We start from the raw sequence: 12,357 nt of genomic DNA, 5'->3' as shown, positions 1-12,357 counted from the left end.
CATCCTTCTGGGGCACTTGTCCTATTGTCGCCAGGGAAGCAGATGTGAACAGTGATATATGGGCACAGAATATTTTTATTAGAAAATGATTAGCAGTAGTAATCTTAGTTGTGGTTTTTTGTAGTAATACCATTATTGAGATATAATTTTTATTCACATACCATACAAGTTACCCATTTAAAGTTTACAATTCAACAGAAATTAGGATATTCACAGTTGTCTAATTATTACCAATGTCAATTTCAGAGTACCTTCATCATCCCAGAGAGAAATAGCAGACCCTACAGCTATCATCCCTAAGCGCTACCACACACACAATTTTCCCCTCACTCTCAGCCTGGGAAACCACTAACCTACTTTATAGATTTGCCTACTCTGGACATTTCATATAAGTGAAATTGTGTGATATGTGGTTTTCTCTACTATGTCTCCCACTTAGCCCAATGATTTCTTCAAGGCTCGTCCAAGTTGTAGCACATTCAAGTTTTCATTGCTTTTTTTGCTGAATCATTAGTCATTGTATGGATAGACCACATTTAGTTTTTCCATTCATCAGGTGGTAGACACTTGGGTTGCTTCCACCTTTGGCTATTGTGATTAATGTTGCTATAAACCATCATGTGCAGGTTTTTATGTGGCTGCGTGTTTCATTTCTCTTGGGCTATATGCCCAGGAATGGAAATTTTGGATCAGATGGTAACTCTACATGGAACTTTATGAGGATTTGCCGGGTTGCTTCCCAGAGTGACCATGCCATTTTACATTCTCAACAGCCGTGTAGGAGGGTTCCAATTTCTCCACATCATCACCCAACACTGACTATTATCTTTTTGATTATAGCCATCCTAGTGGGTTTGAAGTGGTATCTCATTGTGAGCAGTCTTGTCTGGAAGTTGCATTTGCATAGCAAGCACATTTAGTCACTTAGACTACTTAGGTTCATTTGTGGTGACTGATGGAGGTTCTGGGAGCTTAACACTTGGTCCCATCATTAAGTCCTGGCTGCCTTCTTTATCAGAGGAGTGCCTGCAGGGGGTGGATTAGGCCAAGGAGCTATGATCCTTTAGGGAGAGTTCCCCACTTCCTCCTTCATGTCTCTGGTTTCCCCTTTTCTTACCCCCATCATATGGACTGATATAAGGTGAGTTGCAGGGAGAAGTTGCTGTTCAGTTCTTCTGAAATCTACTCTAGGTCAAGGAATCAATTGGAAGTGACCCGATGAACTCACTGGGTGTCAGTCCAAATGGGCTACTATGACAAAATACCATGAACTGAGTGATTTGTCAATAACAGAAATGTATCGGTCATAGTTCAGAGGTTAGAAAGTCCAACATGGAGGCACTAACAGATCCCTTGGTTGGTAAGGGCAGTTTCTTAGTTGTCTGACAACTTCTAGCCATATTCTCACATGTCAGAAAGGAGCAAGGGAGTTCTCTTTAATAAGGGCACTAACATACTCAGGGCTCCATCCTCGTGAACTAATCACCCTCCAAAATCCCCTCCCCGCAACCCTCGCCTCCCAATACCATCACTTTGAGGGTTAAGGTTTCAATTTATGCATTTAGTGGAGAGGAAAACAAACATTCAGAAGCTTAGCACTCAGAGATGCAGGCAAATTGGAGATAAAAATTCTTGAGTATTAACAAGGATGCCCTGGCTTCAAAGTGCCATCTGTGCCAGAGCAGGTATCACAGCTGCATGAAGTGGGCATACTGTGCACTAACAATGTTGTGTTTGGTCTAGTGTTTCAAAATTGGGAAACAAACACCAAAGTTTAGACTACTGGCCTGTCTTTGAAAATCGGTAAGCTTGGCCATGCTGTGCCCACCTTTCCATGTTGGCTGTCACTGAGCCCTGGCTGTCCCCTGAAGATTGGCCTGGGCTCTGTAGACCCCATAGGCCTCATGACTCACTGATATATCATAATGGGTCCTTGACACACATTTATCATCTGGCACATCTTGGAGAGTATCTGTTAGTGCTTGGTTTCCTTCATGGAATAAACTCAGGCTTAGTAGGTGGTAGGACTAAATATGGGTACCTAAAATTCTGAATTTCCAATAATTTCCATGCCATCACCTCATGAATCTGAGCAAGTTGTAGGCATAACGTGGGCATCCGCCAGTCATGGTTCTGCCATTCATGGTTCCTGATCACTTTTTATGGGATAAACACTCTTCTAAGAGTTTTGTCTGTCTTAATTCATTTAATTCTCACAGTAACCCAGTAATACTCCCAGTTCAAAGACAGGAAAAACCAAGACTCACAAAAAATCCTCACAGTCCATGAGTCATAGTGGCAAAGCCAGGACTTGCAGATAGGAGCAAATAAGGTAATTCTGAAAGCCTGTACATAGCGTAGTGTCTGGTCTATGATGGGGGTTCAATGCGTGAGAGGCGCACAATGAGTCACCTCACCTAACCACATGCTGCTAACATGCTACATGGCAGGGGATTGACCCCAGCCAGGTGTCCCATTACAAAAACAGGATTCAGGACAGATGACATATGAGTGTGCCTCAAGAAGTTTGTGGAAAATTGGAATTAAAGCTGAAGTTTATTTTATTGCAGAAAATTTTTGCAATCCATGCATAGTTTCTTCATATTATACATTTTCTATGAACTTTTTGAACACCCTTTATTTGTGCTGGAAGAAACGATAACTATGATTCTTATCAACTCCAACTTGCAGTGAGTCCCTGAAAGTTGGTAAGAGAAGACAAGGGGGCATTTAAGATTTGCCATGTGTATTCTAGCAAAGAAGCAGTTGGTCACTACTGAAGGGGTATCCCTTGTCCCCCACATTACAGACCATGGTCTAGGCCCATGGTTCCACTCCTGGCTCTCGTTGCTTTGATTGCTATGTTTAGTGACGTCCAGAGGAGATTGGAGTAAGGAAAGCACAGTGGCCTCGTTTCTTGTCCGCTGTCCCCAGGAGCAACACAGAAGCGGCTGGTAACACAACAGCATTGTCCTCACACACACAGGCCCCTTTTGTTTCCCTAATACGTAGAGCAGCGGCTGTGACAATGGCCTTGAATGGCACTTTACCCTCCTTTCTCCAATGTTACACTTGTTTTTCAGCCCTGCAATTGGCTAAACAATGATTTCCTGTGGAGGATATCAGCTTTTCATAGTTTCCGCCTGCTTCTCCATCAGTCTTCAGGCCATTGGCCAGTGAGCAGCAAACCAGGTGCAGACAGCTGGGCTTGTTGAAATGTTAGCTTCTCAGGAGGCTGGAAGACCTTGGCTCCTCACCTGTCCCCCACAAGGTAGGACCTGCCGTGGAGGAAGGAACCAGACCAGGTAACTCAAGAGAGAGAGTGGGAGCTTAGGGTGAAGGTGGGGGGTGGCGATGGTTACTGTGGCAATGGCTAAGGGTCTTGCCCATGGAGGATGAGTTGTTGGGTTCAAGCTGCCCTGCTTGTTTCAGAGCTGCCTTCTGTTGGCAAATAAACAAGAAAAAGTGATTGAAGTCAAGTTCAGCAGCCTCCCAGCAAGAGAAATATTCCCTGCCTCTCTGGTCCTCATTCAATGTGTCTGATACCTTTGGATGACCAGAATTTTTAGGGCCTATGCATGTTTCTTGAAGTAACCATTCTTTTAATAATAGCTGCTACTATGAAACTCTTACTGTGTGTATTGTATATGTAAGCATATTACTGTTTTTTATCTCTCTGGATAAATAACAGTAATAGCAAGCACTTCTACCATGGACCTCACAGCTTTGATTGGTTGAAACCTGGGCAGACTGGTTGGACAATCTGCATGCTATTGCCTTGCATCTTTATGGCATCATGCTGATCCACCACCTTCGTTTCAAGGTTCCCTTTTAAGAGGCAAGGAAGTGCAGTGAACTGTGTGTATCGAATCCTTTGTCCCATGCCAGGCAGTGTTCTAAGGGCTTTGCATCCATTTTCTCATCTATTCCATATAATTCCCCTACCAGATGGATGTCTTATTATCTCTATTTTATAGACGAGGCAACTGAAGTACAGAAAAGTTAGGTCATTCACCCAGGGTCACACAGCTGTGAAATGGCAGAGCCTGGGTTTGAACTCTGTATTCTCTGGAGTCTTATATCACTCTCTGGTTTCCCCAGTCCTGGTGGTTTAAAGTTAGTTTCTCTCTCTGGGTCATGAGGCATAGAGGGTGGCATTCAGTCTCTGGTTTCACAGAACATTTTGAACTCAAGTTGGGAGCTCAGGAATGTGGATCTGTGTCTGTTGTCATAAGCTTTTGTCTTGCTGGAAGAAGATGGAGTTGCTCAATGGTGTCAGTAAAGGAACTGGCAATGATAATAATTGCTTACTGCATGCTATCACTTACTCGGCAGGAGACTGGGCAGAGTGGCCTTGAGTGTAGGAGGACACAGGTTAAATAAACAGGACTCACGGAGTACATTCAGAAAGCCAAGTTTATTGTTGCCTATCATGGTTATCCCTAGGTGTTTTCTGTGGGGCCTCACTCTTCCTTTGCCCTGGGATGAAATCTAAGGCAGGTCTGTGACCCTGCTGGCTGCTCTTCAGGAAGGAAGAATGCATCAGCCACTTCCAGCTCCAGCACTGTTTCAGTTCAGCAATGGATGCTCATGTCTTGTGGAGTAGCCAGACCTTTGTGCTTTGTTCCCAGCCCATGCTTCCCTGATTCCTCCAGGGATGGGACCTGCAGCTGGGAAGGAAGTCTGTGGTTAGCTTCTGGTTCCCACCTTAAGCTTCTGTCTTCCCCCACTGGTTCCTTGAGGATTCTGACCCCTGGCAGGTGATAAGGGAAGAAGCAAGAGAGGAGCTGGAAGTCTCTACATGATTAATGCTGTGTTGTGTTGGCTTCCTCTTGCTGGGCCTGTGGATTTTGAGTCTGATTCTTTGTCTCTTGGCATAATTGTGTAGCTCAGAGACCACCCTCTAGCCTCACCTTTAGGTATCTCTCTGGCCAGTTGCCCACGACTCCTTCCTTAGGTGTCAAGCATTCCAGCCACCCTAATACAACATAATACCACCAGATTGGGTGACCTGAATAGCAGAAATGAATTTTCTCACAGTTCTGGAGATGGTGAATCCAAAATCAAGGTGTTAGCAGGTTTGGTTTCTCTGGAGACCTCTCTCCCCAGCTTGCAGATGGTCACCTTCTTGCTGTGCCCTCTCAGGCTCTTCCCTCTGTGTCTGTGCATATCTCTGTATCCGTGTTTGCCATTAGGAAGACACCAGTCTTATTGGATCAGGGCCCACTCTTATAGACTCTCTTTAAAAAGGCCCTACTTCCAAACGGGCCCATCCTGAAGCCCTAGGAGACAAGGGCTTCAAGACAGGCATTTTGGAAGGATGCAAGTCAGTACTGCCAGCTGCTTTCTGCTGTGGTGTCTACTCCCCCTGGTGGACCTGTTAAAATAGGCCTACAAAATACGCAGGTTGTCCAGGGCACATCTCTGCCTTATGGAAAATACTCAAGTTCCCTTTATCCCCACTCACTCCAGCAGGCCACCCTGTGTCTCTTACACATTGAATTTCTCAGACATGATTCATGCACCAACCCTCAGTGACATGCAAGCTCCAGGGACACTGTACTCCTTTGAGGCCATGATTGGGCGATGGGAGAAGGCAATTAGGACTTGATGTACACCTGTTGTTTGTTCCATAATTCCCCTTCTGCTGCTCCAGCTGTTTTCCTTAGGCCAACCTCCTTTGTAGGCAGGAGGTGGGCAGATAGGGGAGTGACATCAGTTTCAGGCCATTTCTTTCCAAAGTCCTGCATGGTAGTATCACAGCTCACTTTGGAATGTGTCACCTATTGTCCTTCAGCCCAAACTGGGACCAAAATAGTTTTGACATCCTGCTACACAAACAAGATCTCATTTCATTTTCCAAAGGAATCCTAGGAGAAAGATATTATTACCCACATATGGAAGAAGAATTTGGAGCTCAGAAAGGACGAAGAATTCACCCAAGATAGAGTGTTCAGCTGGCAGAGGGGAAGGGTGGAGAGTCCAGCTCTGACTCAGTTTGCTCTTCACTTCTCTGGGCCTTTCTCACCCAGGGTTCTTAGAGCTTCAGCCTACTGGGGTTTGGTCTGTGCTGCTAATAATTTCCTTCTTAAAACGTTAATACATGAAGCTCACCTCTGCCAGTCCCCTTCATAATGCAAGGGTTGGTGACAGGGTGACAAGTGCATCTAGAGCTTTCTCAGGTACAGAGTGAGTCAAGGAGGTATATTTGCGTGAAAATCCTCCACTGCCAGCCCCCAGCATAACTTAATTCGCAGAATAATGAAACAGATACGGAACATCTTTTTTCTACGGAAGTGCATAAAAGCAATATTGGATTCCGAGGGTCCCATTCTAGGTGGAGGGGCCATGTCCTCTCACTTCTGTCTCCCAGGAGGTACTTTACCTAAAGAGGACTTCAAAATATAAAGCTACTTGCTTCTTTAAAAAGTCTTATGTTTAGATTTTAATTTTTTTAAAATAAAAGGAGCAGGCGTGGGTTGCCCATCTTGCCCTAGCAAAGGGCAGACCACAAATGGGCTGGCAGCTGTGTAGAAGCTGTGTGTCCTGGCAGTGTCTGGGGTTTGTCTGGCAGTAGTTCGGGGTTGGGTGGGGCAGGGCTGGGTGGAGTTGGGGCCTGGGGAGCAGACAGGGATGGGCTGGGGCTGCAGCTGCCTTGGTCCAGGGAGGAAGGAAAGGTGGCTGCGTCTGCTCACCAACACAGCAGTTATTTCTCCAACAACTGTTGTTCTCCAGGACTTTGTGGCATCCCTCCAGGAAGGGGCCCTGGGAAAAGTGACATGTAAGTGTCTGTCCCAGCTCTCAGAGGAAGGTAAGGTGCTGGAAGGAAGGCTTTCAGGAGGAAGGAACAGAGGCACAGAGAGAGAGATGTGCCTGGAACCCTGCGGGTGGTTTTGAAGTGCTCATGCCCAGCTCAGAGGCCGGGGAGGGGCAGGGGTCTGCAGTGGGGAAGGAAGGAGAAGGGGAGCCACCATGGCCGTCTTGGAGGCTGAGCAAGGGGGCTGGCCCTGGTGGGAGCCCAGGGAGGTGTGAAGCCGAGAAGCGACCTGAGTGTTTGCCTTCCCGATGGAAACTGAGGCAGGCCAGGAACATGCTGGAATGTTGGGGGTGACAATTCAGGAGGCTGGCTGAGGGGTCTGAGGGGCAGCACTGAAGCCCTGGCTGAGGAAAGGAACTGGGGAGGAGTCAAGTCGCAGAGAGTGTGGGAGCCGCGCGGGGGAGCCCTCTGCTGTGGGAGGAGGGCTCCAGCAGGGCCCGCAGGTTTCTGACTCGGACCTCTGGATGGGCCTGAGTGAGTGTGTGTTAGAGGGGTATAAGTGTGTGTGTGTGTGTGTGTATGAGTGTATGAGAGGGTGTGTGTGTGAGGGAGTGTGAATGTGTGTGTGAGTGTGTGAGGGAGTATCTGTGTGTATGTCTGTGTGTGTGTTATGTGTGCGAGTATGTGTGTGCATGTGTGAATGTGTATATATATATGTGTGTATGTGTATGTAAGAGGGTGTGTATGTGTAGTTTGTGTATGTGTGTGAGTGTGTGAGTATGTGTATGTGTGTGTGTGAGAGTATGTGTGTGTGTATATGTGAGTATGTGTGAGACTGAATTTGTGCATGTGTGCATACATACATGTGACACAGAGTGTGTATATGTGTATGTGTGACAGGGAAGCAGCTGTGCTGGGATTGGGAGGGAGCAGAGGTCCCTTCCTCATTGGAGGAAGTAGGGTCTAGGACTGTTCCTCCTTTCCACCTGTGCCTCCAGAGGCCAGTGAGCTGAGGGCTAGGGCAGGACAGCGCAGGAGACCTGTTCCAGTCCTCACAGATGACAACCCCAGGGATGCACACTGGTAAACGAAGGAACAACTCAGAGGCCATCGTCTTAGTCCATTTTTCATTACTACTAAGACAATTCCAGAGTCTGAGTAAGGAAGATATAAAGAAAATAGGTTTATTTCAGCTCATGGCTCTGGTCCAAGGTCAGCGGTTCACATCTGGTAATGGCAGAGTCCCAAGGTGGCTCAGGGGGCGTCGTGTGGCAAGAAACTTGGCAAGCTGGCTTTCAGAGCAGACCCACGTATGAGATAACCTAGTAACCCTTTAACCCATTGGTTTCACGAGTCAACTAAGCCTAATTCATGAGTTCAGAGCCCTCTCAAAGCCTTCTCAAAGGTCATCCCTGATCTGTCACCTTAAACCATCTCATAACGGGGCTAGATCTCAGCATAAGTTTCAGAGGGGACAAACCATACGCAACCTATAGCAGCAGTGCAGCTGGGAGAGCTGAACAGAGACCTGGGGAGATCTGAGAAATCTGAACAAAGGACCAAATATTTAGTGATATTAGAACATTAGGGAACTATGAATTAAGCTGTGATGATAGTACTGTGTTTTAGGTAGGAGAGTACCTCTCAGCTTCCTCTTCTTTCTCTCTTTTTTTCATTTTGAGGGATGCAAGTTGAAATATTTTGAAGTGAAATGTCACAATGTCTGTAATTCACAGGGAAACAAAATAAATAAATGCCATGGAGGGCAAATCCAGGAAAATGTTGCCAGTTGTTGGGGGTAACTGGGAGTTTGAAGTACTGTGATAGCATTCTTTTGGCTCTTGGCTTTTCTGTGTGAAATATTTCATAAAAAAAGCTTAAGAATACAAAGTTGCAAGTGAATGGGTGGGAAGTACTGTAGGGACACTAAAAGGGACCCTTGTTGGTATTGGATGGGTGAGAGAAGCTTCCCAAAGAAATAATCATCTAAGACCTGAGAGCTGAATGGCCAATGGGTGGGCACTAGGAAAGAACACTCCACACTCCAGGCAGAGGAAACAAAGCATCTGCAGGGCTGGTGGCCTGTTTTGCAAGAGAGATGGAGACACTGAATACGAGTGTATAAAGTAAAGCAGGCAAAGACTGAGGGGTAAGAAGGGAGAAATGGGTAGGTTTCCTCTAGAGCCTTGTAGGGGGCGGGGGAATCTGGACTTTGTCCTAGCATAGTATAAATGTTGCAGGGGCAGGTAGTGGTGGGCAGTTGGGTTTTACACAGAGGTGAGCTCATGAGTATAGAGTTGTTAGCACCGGGAGCTCCTGCCCGAGGCACTCCACATTGTTAACTCACTTCATCCTTGCTCTACCTTTACTGGGTAATACAAATTAGCATTTGTGTTTTAGAGATGAACACACAGGCACACAGGAGCTATGCAACCTGCTCAAGGTCACATATCTGGAAGAGCCAGGATCTGGCTCCAGAGAGCCCAGGCTCCCCTAACCTCTACAGCACACCATGCCTCGAGTCCAATTTGGTGTCTGTGTAGAGGAGGAATCAGAGGCCAGTAGACCTTAAAGCAGCAATACTGCTCAGGAAGCATCACGTGGTGATGGTGCCTGGATCTCAAATAGTAACAGTGAAGAAAGACAAAGTGGATAGAATTCTTTCGGAGTGAAAGCTATGTCTTGGTGATGGAGTAGTTGTGTGTGAGGAAGTCCAAGGTAATACCCAGTCACACTCCATTGCAATGCTGGCCCTGAGTCGTGCTGGCATGACAAATGGGATGGAATAAGAGAATGTGTTTGGAGCTGTGCCTGCTTCATAAAAAATTGGAGAATAGCGAAGCAGTCCCTTAACCTCCCTTTCAGCTGTGAGGGAGCCTTCATACATGCAACTTGCAGTTCTCTCATCCTGGCCTCTGCTCAGCAGGATTTTTCGTGCAACTTGTCATTTTCACCACTTGAATGTTATACACTGCAACAATTGTCATGTGTGGGGGGTTCTTGGATCTTAAGTTGACTGAAAAAGACAGTCACGGCGCCGTGGCTCAATAGGCTAATCCTCCGCCTTGCGGCGCCAGCACCCCAGGTTCTAGTCCTGGTTGGGGCACCGGATTCTGTCCCGGTTGCCCCTCTTCCAGGTCAGCTCTCTGCTGTGGCCTGGGAGTGCAGTGGAGGATGGCTCAAGTGCTTGGGCCCTGCACCCATAAGGGAGACCAGGAGAAGCACCTGGTTCCTGGCTTCGGATCAGCGCGATGCGCCGGCCGCAGTGCCATTGGAGGGTGAACCAATGGCAAAAGGAAGACCTTTCTCTCTGTCTCTCTCTCACTGTCCACTCTGCCTGTCAAAAAAAAAAAAAAAAAAAAGAAGAAGAAGAAGAAAAGAAAAGAAAAAGACAGTCCCCAGCGCCAGGTGTCCCAACCCAGCAAGCCTCTCGTTAGCCTTGACTGATGTGACATGCACACCTGCTTTTCACCAGAAATCCGTGATCTCTGGGCCTCTTTGGAGGACTTAACAGGGATGAAAAATTAGACAAATAAGGAGAAGCTATGGAAAAACACGGGGCCATGTCCTTCTAATGCTCATTGATTTTTCAAATCTTAAAATGAAATAAAAATTCATTGCTGGTGTCTTGGCATTGGATTTCTCCTAACTGGAAGAGCCACTTATAGATCAGGTTAGGGCTTCCCAGGAGGGCAGGAGTAGGCCCATCTGCTGCTCTAGCAAATCAACATCCAGAGATGGATTTAGTCTGGGAGGGGCTTCCTTCTCCTGAAATGAGGGACACTGCAGCCTGAGAGTCCTCGAGCCACTGAGACCACTTCTTAATTTTATACCAACTCTCAGCAGGTAGGAGTCCTCAATTTTTCTTGCTAAAGGCTCTAAGAATTCCTGATTACCTATTTATTTACTTTTTCAAAAATAATACAACCAGGGCAGGCATTTAGCCTCCAATTAATATGACAATTGATACCTGCATCCCACATCCCATATCTGAGTGCCTGTTAGATGCACGGTCCTGGCTCCTGACTCCAGCTTTCTGCTAATGCGTCTAGACCCTGGGAGGGAGCAGGTGCCTACTTGAGAGAGCTGGACTGTGTTTCTTCCCCTAGCTTCAGCCCAGCCTAGCCTCATTCATTTGGTGGTGGGAGAGGAGTGAACCAAAAGGGGAAAGTCCTCATTCTGTTAGACTGACTCTCTCTTCCTCCATCTCTCTGCCTCCCAAATGAATAAATGAATAAATAATTTTTGAAAGATACAATCATTACATGAATCTATGCATAGAGGACATGAGTCTGCATAATAAAACATGACTTCTGCCTTCCATTCCTCTCCCACAAAAGAACTGTTCATTTAACAACAGGTACTCATTCAGTTGATATTGTGCACTACATCCTGTTTGAGGCATCGGCGATATGTTCATATACAGAATGACAAAAATCTCTGCCCACCCCCAGAGTTTACATTCTAGGGGGTATTGTGAGCAATTTGGTGTGTAACTGTCCAATTTGTGTGTATATTCATTCTATAAATATGATTTGGTGGCTGGCTTTTCTCGCTAACTGTGTCTTGGAGTTCATTCCATGTCAACATAAGTGCAACATCTTTATTCTTTGACAGATGCGTAGTTGTTCTCTATGGAGATAAATCTTTGCTGAGACATGGTACCATCCTAATTTTTATTTTCACAAACACTGCTGTTACAAATTTCTCTGTATATACTATTTTTTAAAAAGATCTATTTATCTGAAAGTCAGAGTTACACAGAAAGAAGGAGAGGCAGAGAGAGAGAGAGAGAGAGAGAGATGTCTTCCATCTATTGGTTCACTCCCTAGTTGACTGCAATGGCTGGAGCTGCCCCGATCTGAAGCCAGGAGCCAGGAGATTCCCCTAGGTCCTCCACGCGGGTGCAGGGGCCCAAGGACTTGAGCTATCTTCTACTGCTTTCCCAGGCCATAGCAGAGAGCTGGATTGGAAGTGGAACATCCAGGTCTCGGATTGGCGCCCATATGGGATGCTGCCACTGCAGGCAGTGGCTTTAGTTGCTACGCCACAGCGCCGTCCCGCTCTGTATATACTGTTACACACACACATCTGTACACTTGCAAGCCATGCTATGTAAGTTAATTACCCTCTCTGTGCCTCAGTTTCCTCATCTGTGCCCTGAAAGGAACAACAATATCTCCTTCCAGCCACCAGGGAGATGCACATGAAAACCATCATGAGATAGCAGTGCACATTCCTGGGATGGAGATAATAAATAAAAACACCCAAGGGTACACACTGATGAGGATGTAGAGAAACTGGAACTCATGTGCCCTGCTGGTGGGAAAGTAAAATTATACAGCCACTGTGAGAAACAGCTGGGCAGTTCCTCAGAAGGTCAGATATAGTCACAGTTTAACTCAGCAATTCCACTTGGAGAAATATACCCAAGAAAAACGAAAATAGATGTCCACACGAAAATTTGTTCAGGAATGTTCTCAGCAGCATTATTCATAGTTGCCAAAAGTGGGAAACAAATCCACATGTCCATCAACGAAAGAATGCATAAACAAAATGTGGTATGTCCATCTACTGGAGTATTATTCAGCATTAAAAAG

At 46.2% G+C, this 12,357-nt stretch overlaps 1 protein-coding gene across 3 annotated transcripts in view; it reads left to right on the top strand.

The window, feature by feature from the left end:
* The window catches only part of PRR5L (proline rich 5 like), a 172,370-nt gene that overhangs the window by 3,815 nt on the left and 156,198 nt on the right, over positions 1-12,357 (top strand). For 2 of the 3 annotated variants that reach the window (XM_062196294.1, XM_062196293.1), the window contains one exon: positions 3,084-3,305. The gene's annotated coding sequence lies outside the window, so the exon portion shown is untranslated. The remainder of the gene's footprint in view (positions 1-3,083; positions 3,306-12,357) is intronic. The other variant, XM_062196295.1, reaches the window with a different exon arrangement.

The sequence above is a fragment of the Lepus europaeus genome, chromosome 7 (genome assembly GCF_033115175.1).
Source record: "Lepus europaeus isolate LE1 chromosome 7, mLepTim1.pri, whole genome shotgun sequence".
NCBI lineage: Eukaryota > Metazoa > Chordata > Mammalia > Lagomorpha > Leporidae > Lepus > Lepus europaeus.
This window is presented reverse-complemented; position numbering and strand designations above follow the sequence as displayed.